The 12,565-nt window shown below is 40.3% G+C and overlaps 1 protein-coding gene across 5 annotated transcripts in view; it reads right to left on the reverse strand.

The window, feature by feature from the left end:
* The window catches only part of PPP2R3A (protein phosphatase 2, regulatory subunit B'', alpha), a 227,970-nt gene that overhangs the window by 179,074 nt on the left and 36,331 nt on the right, over positions 1–12,565 (reverse strand). For 3 of the 5 annotated variants that reach the window (XM_010858259.1, XM_010858260.1, XM_010858258.1), the window contains exon 2: positions 549–702. The gene's annotated coding sequence lies outside the window, so the exon portion shown is untranslated. Of the gene's footprint in view, positions 1–548; positions 736–12,565 lie in introns of all 5 variants that reach the window. The other 2 variants (XM_010858257.1, XM_010858256.1) reach the window with 1 other exon arrangement.

The raw sequence follows: 12,565 nt of genomic DNA on the forward strand, positions 1-12,565 counted from the left end.
AAAAAAAAAAAAAAAAAGAAAATGATCTGCATAAATCATAGACACAAGGGACGACTGTTTGAATATCCGTGTTATTTAAATAGGACATTCTGGAGACTAGATAAGGAAAAATTGTAGAAAAGTGCTTAAAACTTTTTTTTTTTTTAAAACACAGTACATAAGGTGTGATGATTCAGAAGGAATGAGTCATTTAGAAATAATAAGATAGTCTGCCTGGAAAACACCGGCACTCTGTAGTGGATGACTCAGTATGGAAACTGATCCCAAGAGAACAATTTAGAGGGATACAAAAACATATACTACAGAGCTACTTGTAGGCTAAAAAAAGGAGACCTGGAATATTTTATCTGTTGTGTTCACTTCAAAAATTGTTGAGAAAATAAGAAATCTCATAGAAGGCAATATTTTTCTGATGCTCAAAGAAATTATATATATGAACATGAAAGAACAATGTTCTAGGTTTAACGCTGATGTCTTTACTTTTAAGAGCATCTCAGCAGCAGGCCTAATTTGAGCATACAGGATCTAGGAAATGCTTAAAGACTTACTTTTTTCTTTACTCCAGTGGAGGAGGAGGAAATGTGGCTGAGGGAAAAAGCACCAGGTGGGCAGGCAGGAGTTCCTCGTCCAGCTTCTACTTCTGCACTGACAAGCTCAGTAAGATGGTCAAGTCAATGCCCTCACTGGGATTTGCCTTCTCTTCTGGAAAAACAGGACAAGTGATGGTTCTGGGGTCTAGGGAACACAAGAAAAGCAAAACATTCTTTCTTGCCTTGAATTACAAAAAAGCAATATTTTACCTAAAAACTACTCTGTATTTTTTTGATAGGGGAAGCACAATGAACTGGGTATTAATTTTTTAAAAATATTTATTTATTAGGCTGTGCCGGTGTTTAGCTGAGGCACACAAGAGGTTTAGTTGTGGCATGTGAACTCTTAGTTGTAGCATGTGGGACCTAGTTCCCTGACCAGGGATCAAACCTGGGCCCCCTGCATTAGGAGTACGGAGTCTCAGCCACTGGACCACCAGGGAAGTCCCTGAACTGGCTATTAATTTTTAATGCATGTCATTTGCAAAACTACCGATTTCTGAGTATTGGCTCTAAGTGGCAAATCATGAAGTTAAACTTTGTGCATGTGAGCACGCTCAGTCACTCAGTCCTGTCTGACTCTTTGCAATCCCATGGACTGTAACCTACCAGGCTCCTCTGCTCACGTGATTTGCCAGACAAGAATACTGGAGTGGGTTGCCATTTCCTTCTCCAGGGAATCTTCCTGACCCAGGGATCCAACTGGAGTTTCCTGCATCTCTTGCATTGGCAGGTGGACTCTTTACCTTTGAGCTACCTGGGAAGTCTGGTGGTTAAACTTTGACCATTGTATAATTAAAAAATTCTCTATAATACATTCCAAAACATCAACAATAGCTATCTCCATTGCTGCTAGTACTTTAAGTTACTCTGATTCATATATTTCCCTTTTCTAAGGCTTTTCTTATTTTGGAGCAGATCATATAAAGATAAAATCACATTCTGTAGATGAAAATCATTTGGATGATGTAGAAGAACATATATACAACCCAGTTTAATAAACATTTGATGCTACTACAAGCCAGGTACTCTTCAAGACAAGTAAACTACAAATCCTATAATTTTGCCTCAAGCGAGCTTACAGTGTAAGTAGGCAGAGAAAAGAATATTTTTTATATCAAGGAAGGCACCCCAGAGAGCAGGACTGCCAAGCCCAGTTTGGAATGGAGCAGAAGCAGTGGCTGCTGAAAGAAATGGAAGATGCCTTGTGGATAAAGAGGGCCAGGCAGGAGGTGGCCTGGGAGATATGAGGAGCTCCTGGGAGTTAGGTGTTATTTCAATGTCAAGTGTGAAGAGAGGCTTCTAGGTGCTACCACTAAAGGGGTGGGGAAGAGGCAACAGCATCAGAGACTCCCGAGCGGCTTCAGTGGGGGTGGGGGGACTCAGTCAGGTTTACACTGTGGGCGTATCACGGTGTAGCACTGCGGAGGACAGAGCTGGGGAAGCAAGACCAACGCCAGGCAGAGCAGGTAGAAGGGCTCTGCACAGAGATTTCAGAAGAGAATCATTGAGGCTGTAAATGAAGGCAGCTCAAAGGCTTATGTGACTACCTGTGATCACAAATCTATGAGCACAATCTGAATGTAAGTTATCTTTATTTCTTTTTAAAAATTTCTTTCTTTCTTTTTGGTGCTGGGTCTCTGTTGCTGCGTGGACTTTTTCTAGGTGTGGGGAGCAGGGGCTACTCACTGTTGTGGCTTCTCTTGCTGTGGAGCCTCCCATGGGCTCAGCAGTTGTGGCTCCCGGGCTCTAGAGCACAGGCTCAAAAGCTGTGTGCACAGGCTTAGTTGCTCCACAGCATGTGGGATCTTTCCCGATTAGGGATTGAACCTGGCCTCCTGCACTGGCAGGCAGATTCTTTACCACTGAGTCACAGGGAAGTCCATAAGTTATCTTTAAATCCTGTTCTTTTCCGTATCCCTGTGCAAGTACAAATTCTGGCCAAAGCTGACAACAGATCCTACATTCAGTTTTATTAGGTAATTATGGATCTTTAAAAAGAAAAAAGGACTATTTGTTAATGTATACTAAGTACCTGAAATGTTTAGGGTATCACAGAAAACAAGCAAAACTCCTGACTGTAGGAACTTCCAAAATAAATGAGGCAAAGAACAATAAATCAATCCATTCAACTGGGGTATACAGAGGTATACTGGGGGGCACTTCTGGGCCTTGATGGAAATCACATTCTCGTGACAGTTCCTTTTAGAACATAATTTTTACATCCATCTTTCTTTTTCTGACAAGTTTATTGCGGTACAAGTGATCAGAGAAGCTCTCCAGAGGCAAGTGGACAATTCTAGGTGATGACCAGGAACCTGAGTAAAATAAATAGAAGCCTGAGTCAGGGGGAAACTTGCTTGAATGGGACGATAACAGACCAGGGAAAAATCCCCAAAGATGGCATGGATGGCAGTAGCTGAGGAGGAGTCTGAAACTGCTTTGAACGTAGCTTGGATTTGACAGATTGAAGTTATAACCGCTTATTTCTTAAACAACAGTTTTAATCTTTGTAAAAGTAATGACTGAGATATAAGACATGACTGCTGGGAAAAAAAAAGAGAAAGAGAAAATACAAAGAGGAAAATAAAGATCACACCCAGAGACAGTATCAATATGAAGATTTTCCCCCTTTTTGACTTTCAACACACACATAAACATATACATAAATAGACATGTGGAATTTTACAAATATTTATCAATTTTTAAAACAAAAGTGAGACAATTATAGTTTATCATCTGCCGTTTCCACTTAAGACAGGAAAACACCTTTTCATGAAAATTAAAATCATGGCATACATCCTAGATACAATCTGTGGACATACCAAATTTACTTGTTCAGCTCTTTACTAAGGCACATTAAAGCTCTATGATAAAGGTGCATAAAGGAAGCAAGCAGCAAGCAAATAATAAAACTGACTTCAGCTGTGACAGTATTTTCAATATTTTAAAGGTGGAAAGAGGTAAGACATGGAAGCTCATGAGATTTTAGTGTTCCAGACACAAGATGAATAATGTCTGATTCTGGAATTCTTTGTGGATGAAGAGTTTCCAACTGAAGCCGGAAAAAAAGGAAAAGACTGCAGCCCAACACACACTAAAAATGAAGTAATTTCAAATCTTCACATCTGCAGAACAGATAGAATGTCAAAGACAGCACCCAGACAACTAAAAGCAGTGGGTGGACTGCCAGGGAAAAACCAAGTGCCATTCTGGTGACCATCCATAACCACGGCTTTCCCAGGAAGTGACACACTGCTCTAGCACAAAGCACGCCGAACCTCTCTCGTAAGGCGAGAGGCCACCTTCAGACTTCATGGACCTTCTTCAGGCCTCGCTTCCTCCAGCGCTTGGCTGGGCTCTGTGAATTACAAACAGCTCGTCAGAGTTCCCTTGGAAGCTGCCAATACTAGCCATTTCCCACTGCAATTAGAATAGCTCTGCTGTTATCTGCTTTACTGGGTTGGCCAAAAAGTTCCTTCCATTTTAAAATAAAAATAAAAGACATATTTTTCATTTTCACCAAGCACTTCACTGAACAATGTATTCAATGTTTTGTTTCAGTATCTTCTGCCATTTTTCAGGCAACTTCATAATTCTATCTTCACAAAACTTTTTCTCTTTTTGAGCAAAGAACTGTTCCAGGTGCTTTTTACAGTCTTTTAGGGAATTGAAATTTTTCCATTAAGAGAACTTTTTAAAGACTGAAATAAATGGAAATCTGAAGTTGGAATATCTGATGAATATGGTGGGTGAATCAGAATATCCCAGTCAAGCTGTAACAGTTTTTGCCTGGTTATCAAAGAAACATGCAGTCTTGCTTATCCCGATGAAAGATTATGAGCTTCTATTCACAAATTTTGGACACTTAGCATCAACTGCTGCTTTCAGTTGGTCTAACTGGGAGCAGTACCTGCTGGAATCAATCGTTTGGTTTTCTGGAAGGAGCTCATAATAGAGGACTCCCTTCCAATCCCATCATATACACAACATCACCTTCGTTGGATAAAGACTGGCCTTTGGTGTGGTTGGTGGTGGTTCATTTCACTTGCCCCATGATCTCTTCTGTTCCACATTATTGTACGGTATTTACTTTTCATCACCTATCACAATTTGTCTTAAAAAACTGAATGTTTTGGTTATGTTTCAGTAGAGAATCACATGTGTAAATATGGTTAAGAAGTTCTTTTTCGCTTAACTTACGCGGAATCCAAACATCAGAGCAATTTAACATAACCAAGCTGGTGTAAATGACTAAGTTGGGTCCCTTAGTGTAGTGTTGATTGTTCTTAATTAATGTCTCAGTTTGATCACTATCAACTTCAACTGTTCTACTATAAAGCATCGTCCAGCAAAGAATCTCTAGCATGCAACTTTGCAAACCACTTTTGACATGTTCAGGCTTCCCTCATAGCTCAGTTGGTAAAGAATCCACCTGCAATGAGGAGACCCCACTTCAATTCCTGGGTTGGGAAGATCTGCTGGAGAAGGGATAGGCTACCAACTCCAGTATTCTTTGGCTTTCCTTGTGGCTCAGCTAGTAAAGAATCCACCTGCAATGCAGGAGACCTGGGTTCAATCCCTGGGTTGGGAAGATCTCCTGGAGAAGGGAAAGGCTACCCACTCCAGTATTCTGGCCTGGAGAATTCCATGGACTACATAGTCCATGGGGTCGCAAAGAGTCAGACATGAACAACTGAGTGACTTTCACTTTCACTTTTCACTTGACATGTTCAATCAGTCACAGCACCTTCTCTATACACTGCAAAAATCTTTCCTTACATTTCAGTTGTGTTTTTACTTTTCTTGAAATAATAAAGCATAATATGCTGAAAATAACTGCTTCTTTTCTTCCATTTTCAATATTAAAATGGCTACACAAAAATTCACCTATTTTGGTGAGTTTTCTGAAAAATGAGCGCTGATACGACAGCTGTAACAACACAACCTAACAAAATTGTGTTGAATGAAGTTAAATACACTGAGCCCTACTAAAGCCATCTTACAGAAAAAAACTGAATGAACTCTTTGGCCAACCCAATATATATTGGATGGATCTCTAAAATATATTTTATTTGAAAAAATACAAATAGCTCAAAATTATTCTTAAAAATCATGTGATTAAAAAAATAACATTCACCATTCAGATTGTTAATCACAAAGGTACAAATATAAATTTATAATGAAGGGATCTGAAAGTCACCACCGTAACACCTTAGTTAAACTTAGAATCACTAATGGTGGGATATCAGATAATACGTAGCTCCCAACTGGATGCATTATGAAACCTGAATATCACGCATGGACTTTTCTTGCCAAGAATATTTAGCTTTAATCAAATTTTCAGATTTAACATTCATTTATAGGAAATATAGGCAATAGAGAAATAAGTTTTAAACCACCATAGGTAAACAGAGAAGTTCATGATATGGCTCATTCTCTAAGACAACTGGCCAGGTCTCTTCAATAAGTCAGTATCATGAGGGAAAAAGCACAAGTGTGGAGCTTGGTTGGAGGGAAGGGGCATGACAGAAAAAATATCAACTATAAAGGCTCTGAGGTGGGAACACATCTTCATATTTTAGCAAGGTGAGAATGCCAGTGTGACTAGACTTTGACTTTTACTGAATGAGATAGGAAGCTACTAAGGAATTTTAAGCAGAGAAATTACATGATCTGACTTACTTTTAAAACAAGATCATTTTAGTTGCTCTTATGGGAACAGACTACAGGGACGAGAGTAGAAGTAGGCAGCCCAAAAAAGGGTGCCAAATTTGCTTAGAATATTCCAGGCAAAAGATGATGTTGGCTTGAACCAAGTGACAGTAGAGGAAAGTTGAAAAGTCAGATTCTGGATATATTTTGAAACAAGAGCCAATGAGACACATGTGAGAGCTTTGTGGAAAAGAGAGAGGTCAAGGGTGAATCTAAGGGTTGCTTTTTTTTTTTAAACAGTTGTTTCTTTTCCTGAACAATTGGAAGAAGAAAACTGAGATAATTCAGACTGGGAAGACTGCAGGAAGAACCAATTCATTGGTGGGAGATGAATCAGTGGTGGCAAGGTGGTCAGTAACTCAATTTTGGCTGTTACTTTTGAGATGCCTACTAGACATTCAGATAAAGATGTGCAGAATGCTGTTAGAGAATTAAACCTAGACTTCTGGGGAGAGATTTAGGCTGGTATAAATCCGAGACTCATAGTTAAAGCCTTGAGACTAGATGAGATCACCAAGGGAGGGAATATAGAAAGAAAATACATACATATATATCCTATAATAAATCTTATTCTTTAAGATTCTACAGAAATCTATGTTTCTATATAGGAACGGAATAAGAAAGAAGCAACCAAGGCTAAGACTAGGTGCTGTTCAATAGAACTGTCTGAGATGATGAAATATTTTATATATCTGTGCCATTCATGTGGCTCTCAAATACCTGAAATATGGCTAATGCAACTGAATAGTTGAAAATTTAAATTAAGTAGCTACATGAGCTAATGGCTACAGTAGAGTAGTACCTACAGTACTTAGAGTCTGAGGGAATGAAGTGGAATCAGCAGAGAAGACAGAAAAGAAGTGGTCAGGAAGGGAGGAATTGTGAGACAGTTCTCCATGGGTCTCTCATGATTCTATACACATTGCAAGCAAGGCACTGCCTGTCTTGATAATTAGTGATAAGATATTTTATATAATATGACAGTTCCACATGATCTTTTTCAAGACTGTATAGCAAACGACCTTGGAACACTTGATACTGCCTCCCTCTGGAGCAAAGAGAAGGCATGCTAACTGCCCATCATAAAAGATTTGCATTCTCTAAGATCAGGCTGCCTTTCTAATAACACAACCTACCATGCCAGTAGCTGTAGTTTGGCCCCTTTCACACTGCCTCAGAGTGACTGGGCTAAGGGAACCAGTACAAAAAGACTCCTACTGTGGCTACTGCTATTGCTGTGTTATTACAGACAATTTACCTGTCTCTGATCCATAAGTCTTGTGCCTTCTACCACCATTCATGAAACTAATGGAGTTTCTGTAGTGTAGTGGTTATCACATTCACCTCACACCATTCATGAAACTGGCAAGCTAAACTGCTGGCTTACAAACAGGGTAAAATCTAAGATATTGCACAGTTCTTGACAAATATTTTAAAGTGAATAAGGTATTTCAAGGAGGAGAGAGTGGTTAACTCTGTTCCTGAACGTTAAACCAGGTAAGTATAGAAAAATGTGTTGATGAAATTTGGGAAGCAGAAATATGACTGGCAACCAGTCCATTCTGAAGGAGATCAGCTCTGGGATTTCTTTGGAAGGAATGATGTTAAAGCTGAAATTCCAGTACTTTGGCCACCTCATGCAAAGAGTTGACTCATTGGAAAAGACTCTGATGCTGGGAGGGATTGGCGGCAGGAGGAGTAGGGGATGACAGAGGATGAGATGGCTGGATGGCATCACTGACTTGATGGACGTGAGTCTGAGTGAACTCCGGGAGTTGGTGATGGACAGGGAGGCCTGGCTTGCTGCGATTCGTGGGGTTGCAAAGAGTCGGACACGACTGAGCGACTGATCTGATCTGATCTGAGTTAAAAAAACAAAAAAAAGAATGCGAAGACAGAAATTATTGATAGAATATAGACAACTTTTACAAGAAGTTTTGCTGTGAAGTTTAACTGAAATAAGGTAATAGAGAGGAAGGTGGAGTCAAGGAGAATTATTTTTTAAATTGCATATTTTAAATATGCAATACAAGCATATTTTCATGTATAAAACAATGACTCAGAGAGGGTAAAACTGATGTAAGAGAAAGAATTACAAAGCACTTAGGTTAATAGGAAAGAAAGCAGAGTATATGGATACTATGGCAAAGAGTGGGTAGGTATTGTGGTGAAAGCTTTTGAATGTATGCAAGGGAGAGATGCTGATGACGATGGACTCCAAGCTTCTATCCTACCTCCAGAAATTGTAACCCATCACTGGGCCCTACAGAACACATGTATGCTGCTGCTGCTGCTGCTGCTAAGTCGCTTCAGTCATGTCCAACTCTATGCGACCCCACGGACGGAAGCCCACCAGGCTCCCCCGTACCTGGGATTCTCCAGGCAAGAACACTGGAGTGGGTTGCCATTTCCTTCTCCAATGCGTGAAAGTGAAAAGTGAAAGTGAAGTCACTCAGTCGTGTCTGACTCTCAGCAACCCCACGGACTGCAGCCTACCAGGCTCCTCCATCCATAGGATTTTCCAGGCAAGAGTACTGGAGTGGGATGCCATTGCCTTCTCCGAACACATGTATAGACATCAGCAAATTCCCCAGATCTTGGTTCTCTTCTCTGACACTTTCTTCAACTCCCTCTACTTTCTTATTTAAATTGAATCTGTACTTTCCCCTGAGGATGCTGCTTTCCTTGTAGCCCTCTTAGATGATGACTCTTTTCCACACCCTTCAAACATGAGGCCTGGTAGAAGCCCTTCTTGTTCTGCATTGCTTCTCTGCCTGCCCTCCCCCTAAATCCCCTGCTCTGAGTCACATACCATTCAATTCTATCACCCACCTGCTTTCCTTATTGCAGGATTTAAGGCTCCCCAAAGTCACTCCCTTTCATTCCTTGATTTTAGCTTATAGCTCACTGTCATTCCAACAGTATTTCTAGTTTATTTCTTATTGATTTTGACAGTCAAATAGATAATCCATCTGATATCCTGGCCTCTTTGGTTCTTGACCTTTTCTCTACAATGTTAAATATACTGATCTTGTTCTCTAATCCGTCTCAGCCACTTTCTCCCATGATCTTACCCTAAGCCTTTAGAATATCCAGAAGTATATTTTAAGAGCCACACATATGAAGGAGTAGCATTTACCCAAAATGTGCTAGTGAGCTGAGAGTAAGTGGGCTTCCCTGGTGGCTCAGTTGGTAAAGAATCTGCCTGCAATGCAGAAGACCTGGGTTTGATCCCTGGGTTGGGAAGATCTCCTGGAGAAGGGAATGGCAATCCACTCCAGTATTCTTGCCTGGAGAATTACAAGGACAGAGGAGCCTGGAGAGCTACATTCCATAGGACCACAGAATCGAACATGACTGCAGTGACTTTCACTTTCAGAGTAAGAACATCCTCTCTAGGACTCCACTGGCAAAGTCAAGATGGTCATTCATCAGGCAAAAGACCATCCTCTGCAGGGATTATGCTACCATCATCAGCAGATAATGAGACAGCAAGAAAGAGAACTAGGAATACTTCTTTGAGTACTCTTATCGTGGGCCTGTATTCCTTAGACACAGGGGAGAGGTATGTGTGAATACCTGGGAGGGAGAAGCAGAGGCATGCTGCTGTGTTGACTGATCCTTCTTGAACTGGACTTGCAAAGGGAAGATTAGTATTATCACTTCAAAAGTATTCATATGCTAGGTATTATGTTGAACACTTAAATGCATTTTCTAATGTATTTTTATGCCAGCACTGAACACAGTGTTATCTCTATTTCACAGATGAGTAGACTGAGGCTAAGTTTAAAAAAAAAAAAAAAAACTTGCTCATATTACATACTTAGAAAGAGGAAAAACTGACTGAGCATAATTTTCTCTAACATCAAAGCCCCTCTGTCTTACACCATGGCCATATTAAAGGCAAAGGAGGTGGGATAGACAGTACTTGAGTCCTTGCCATAATTTCAGATTTCTCAACATATAGGGAAGGAAATACCTCAAATCTCAGCAGGAACAAGAAAGGGAAAAAAAGGCTAGAAGGACAGAAAGATGGAAGGATGGCAAGAAGGAAGGAAGATCGGAAGGAGTGAAAAAGGAAGGATGGACATAAATCTACAGAACCCTGAAGTTCTTTGTAGTAACCTGGATAAAAAGAACATAAAAGGTTCTTTTTTAATCTCAATTTTGTGTTTCAGAAACCGTGATAACTTAATAAATTTATTAGTGAATAATGAAATTGTGCCACATAAAGTAGCCAAACAAAATACATAAGATACATTAATAGAGTAAAATGTAGACCCTTAAGGACCAATGAATAATGTTAATGCTACCTATCTGAACTTTAGACCACAAGTATATTACCAAATTTTATAACCATAATTAAGACAATGGGCTTGTTCAATAATAAAGCTGAGAAATAATTAAAGGCATATACATACATGGCATCATATCCAGAAGCAGAGCTATACATAAGACATGCCATAAAGTCAAGCGTGTAGTTTAATTTTTTTCTTTAGAACAAGAGACCTATAAGATTAAATCAAGGAAGGAAATGAAAAATGCAGAAGACTGTAAACATGCAAGAGCGTCAAGCATCAGGGCAAGAAAAAAAATTAATGTATTAATAAGCGTGAAATACGAGATTTGATTTGGAGGAAAAGAAATACAAAAGTTTAGTGCAAAGATTTTCTGAATAAAAGAAGCTTGGAAATAATTTCCATATATTCACAAGGCATTTATTAAGCATTTGCTGCTGCTAAGTCGCTTCAGTCGTGTTTGACTCTGTGCGACCCCACAGATGGCAGCCTACCAGGCTCCCCCGTCCCTGGGATTCTCCAGGCAAGAACATTGGAGTGGGCTGCCATTTCCTTCTCCAATGCATGAAAGTGAAAAGTGAAAGTGAAGTCGCTCAGTCGTGTCTGACTCGTAGCGACCCCATGAACTGCAGCCTACCAGGCTCCTCCATCCATGGGATTTTCCAGGCAAGAGTACTGGAGTGAGTTGCCATTGCCTTCTCCATTAAGCATTTATAGCACTGCTAAGTTTTTCAAGAACACAGATGATGGGATTCAGGTGGCAGTGTGATGGATCAGGGAAGCAGAAGTAGAAATGAGCCAGAAAGCCACTGCAATTTACTCATCCTCATATCCTCAATATGAAGCCAGTGCACAGCATAAAACAGGAATTCAGTGTTATTTTCTTAATATATTAACTGTTAGATGCTGCGGAGCACCCCAAAATTCAACTGAGGGAGAGAAACAGAGCAAATGGAAATATCTGGAACAGCCCAGTTGAAATTTCTACAGGCAAGAAGGAAATGCAGATTATTTTGAGCTCACGATTTTCAGTTTTCAAGTGTCTCTCAAAAGAACTCAGTGCTTCCCCATTTCTGTTTGTGCCCTGGATACAGTTTTGATATCTTATTTATTGAGCCAATTGATGCCCTCTATTTAACCAACCTTAATGTATCTCAGTTGAAATCATACTATAAATAAGATCACTGGTTCACTTTTGCACAGATTCAGCAAATCTCTGAGCCTGCCCACTGGAACAGTGCAGGAAGCACTTGTATATCTTTAAGTCAATTTCAGGCAAAAGGTTGTGGTCTTCTGGGCTGCATAGTAGTACCCAACTAAACAAAACAATCCTTGTGGCACAAGTCTCAGCCACCACCTCTAGTGGGCCTCTGTGGCCACAATTTCAGCAGAAAAAATTTTAACAGGTTGTATTTGGGAGAGTAGGAAGCTGGGAAAGAGAATGCTGAGATCAGACAGGAAAGCAGAGGTGAGAACCAGGTTCCAGGGGGGAGACATAATGGGTGTCCAAACAATAAGGCTAGAAGTAGGTATAGAGGTTGACCACAGAGTCAGAAATCTGAGAATAGGAGAGATGAGAATAAACAGAATTATTTGCTGTAACAGAACAAGTGAGATTGTTCAGGACTTGCTTTGTATTTTCTGGGCATACATATGGTTGTTAGACTGAGCTGACGAGTCCAAGTCTAGGGCCACCACCAAGCCTGCCTCACCACCTGTTATTCAGCCTGAAGGACATGAGAACCTGAGACACCCTCAAAGTTCTTCATTCAGTTGGCATTCTACACGTGGGACTAAGGGTCCTCTGTTTCCCTGTAGATGAGGTCTAGCAAGGGTCAGAGTACATCATGAGAAACGCTGGACCGGAAGAAGCACAAGCTGGAATCAAGATTGCCGGGAGAAATATCAATAACTTCAGATATGCAGATGACATCACCCTTATGGCAGAAAGTGAAGAGGAAC

Source organism: Bison bison, unplaced genomic scaffold, assembly GCF_000754665.1.
Source record: "Bison bison bison isolate TAMUID 2011002044 unplaced genomic scaffold, Bison_UMD1.0 scf7180017864384, whole genome shotgun sequence".
Taxonomy (NCBI): Eukaryota; Metazoa; Chordata; class Mammalia; order Artiodactyla; family Bovidae; genus Bison; species Bison bison.